We start from the raw sequence: 2,929 nt of genomic DNA, 5'->3' as shown, positions 1-2,929 counted from the left end.
AAAAAAAAATAAAGTATAATATCAAAACAAAATATAGTTTTAGATGAATACAAACACATAAAAAAACTTTATAACATTTACCATATGTTTTTATTTAGAAAAAACTAAATAGATTTGAAAAAAATCAACAAAGTTTATTATGCAAATGATTATTTTCCATGTATTTTTATTTGGTTTAACCAGTTCAACTGGTTTATTTAGATCGGTTCAACCGGGTCTTTCTAAAAACTGGCCGGTTCAATCCGGTTCAGAAATCAACATAAAACCGGTGATGGTTGAACCGCTCCCTCCTACGGTTTCCGGTCCAACCGGTTCGACCGGCCGGTTCAAACCAGTTTTTAAAACATTGGGTAAAAGCATCAAGTTATGTTTGGTTTATGTAGATAATAATAGAATAGTCATCATCCTCTGTACCTCCTTCTTCCCCAAGAGGATGTGGGATGCTCCTTTTACTTGATAGACTTTTTTTTTCACTTGTGAGCTTCTATTCTTTCTAAAAAGCAAAACTTTTTTAAGAGCTTACTCATAATATACGAAATATGTTTTAAATTTTGTCTTTTCTTTCCTATAATTGGTTCTTGTTAGATAAAATTCGAGTGGTTTCTATGTCTAACTAAGTATGCTTAATTTTCTGAAATAGTTCATATACGAAATAAATACAACAATTTTAGTATTTTGTTTACATTTTTAATTTAGAATTGTTTATAATAGAAACATTACTTGCTTGACGTGGATCTTTTAGCAAGTATAGTACATAACTTAGTGAATCCGACCCGAAAAAGTAAAACTAGACCGAAAAACATAAATTAAAACCGAAAAAAATGAACGCAATAAAGCGATACCAAACTACTCTACCGAATAATGACCATCCAAAATCGATCTAAAACCATATCAGTCTTGGAAAAGACCGTTTAGGCAAAGATAAAAAATGACCAACCCATCCAAATCGATTCTTTGCACCTTTTATAATATTATTGAAATATTAATAACAAAAAAAAATATTTCAAATTGAAAATAATTTTTTTAAATATTTATATTTTTGGCTAATAAATTTTTTTATTCATTCGAAGTTTGTTTTGTACATGAAATATACCAAATGAACGTGTCAAGATTACAAATATATAATTATTTAGCTGATTTTATGCAGAAAAGTTTCAATATTTTGAGAAATTTTTTGATAAAGTCCTAAAAATAAATTTGAACAGAAAAATCTCGATTATTTAACATTTTGCCCAAATTAACGATTTTTTTTATATTTTATTTTAACAGAAAATGACAGATTATGTGATTTTTCCAAAATAATGAGACTTTTCTGTTAAAAAAACTAGTTTATAACTCGTGGGAATCACAGTTACAAAATTAATTAAATTTTCATATTAAAAACTCAAAATTATTAATCAATTATTTTAAATAAATTATTAATTAAAAGATATTTTTTTTAGTTATATAAAACTATAATCGTTGATTTAAATAAATATGAGAAATTATATCATCTTATAATATGTATTAACTTTATTTTAATTTTTATTCTAATGTTTCAGTTTAATGTAACTAGAGTGAAAAATTTAAAATTTAAAATTTAAAATGAATAATCAATAGATTGGAAAATGACATGACATTAATTATGACACATAATAAGGTAATACATGGCAAAAAGAAAATAAATCTATTCTTTTATTAGAATAGTGAGATGAGATATTTAAGACTTTATCATAAAATTTACAAAAAATAATAAGATTTTTCTGTATAAAATCCGTATTTAGCTATTTCTAACTTAATAGACAAAATAAAGTTGAAATTTCAATGATTGTGTATGTATAATTAAAAAATGATTGATCTTAGATTTCATAATTGATCTTATATAGTGTATGTATAATTGATCTTAGATTGCACGTCTTTCTATTTAGGTACACGTCTTTCTTTTGCTTGAGTTAATAGACTTCCACCTTATTTGTTATTTCACTGATTATGACTTTTTTATATTTATTATTTTGTTTTTATATTACTTTTAATATATAACTAGATATGTTGCCCATGCTCCGCATGGGCCGTGTGCGTCTGATTTGAGTGTTGTTTTTGTTAAAAAAAATTCGACCCCTAATTTTTACAGATGGAGACGGATAGATTGAAGGTAGGAAAAAACAAAAAAATTAAATATGAGGACCAATATAGAAAAGATATACCAAAAGAAGAAAATGACAGACGGCAGAAAGTCCTGAACCGTTTTTAGTGTTTTTTATGAAAAAATATAAAAGTTTTGACTGCAAGGACCAAAAGTGTCAAAATGGCTAAAGAATTAAAAGGTTGGAATCAGCAAGTTTTTAGAAAAGGGACCAATGTTGTCAATTCTTTAATGTTTTGTGGCCAAACTTTGAATATTAAAAGGTTCCTAAAAAATATAAAAATTTTGATTGCAATGACAAAAAAATGTCAAAATGGCTAAAGAATAAGGGGCAAAGTTGACAAAAAGCATACAAGATTACTATTCCTAACTCTAGACTTTTTTAATATATACAACAATGGGACCAAAATGTCAATTCAAGAAAGTTATGTGGCCAATGCGAAGAAACGAAAATAAAGTGTCAAAAAAACAGGAAATAAAGAAATTGAGGATTATAAGATCCAAAAAGAATGAAGAAATTGAAGATGTTGCAAGCTATTGCTCAAGAACCAACCTATTGACATTTATTGGTTTATTTATAAGTATGTTTTAGCAAATTCATGAAATATTTTTGATTGTATCATTGTTGTTAAAGTGGGAGAAATGAGTTAAAATTAATTGAAGCATCTGGTACGTAGGCAAATAGAACTAATTTTTATACTCAGATGCCTTAACTTTCCAATACCTTTGTGGGTTGTAAAATATTACAATTTAGAGAATCATTTACAATTTATTTGTTTCATTGCATTTAGTTTGGCATTTGTTAGT

Source organism: Lactuca virosa, chromosome 8 (genome assembly GCF_052849685.1).
Source record: "Lactuca virosa cultivar CGN04683 chromosome 8, Lactuca_virosa_CGN04683_v6, whole genome shotgun sequence".
Taxonomy (NCBI): Eukaryota; Viridiplantae; Streptophyta; class Magnoliopsida; order Asterales; family Asteraceae; genus Lactuca; species Lactuca virosa.
The sequence above is the reverse complement of the archived record's forward strand: the minus strand, read 5'-3'. Positions refer to the sequence as shown.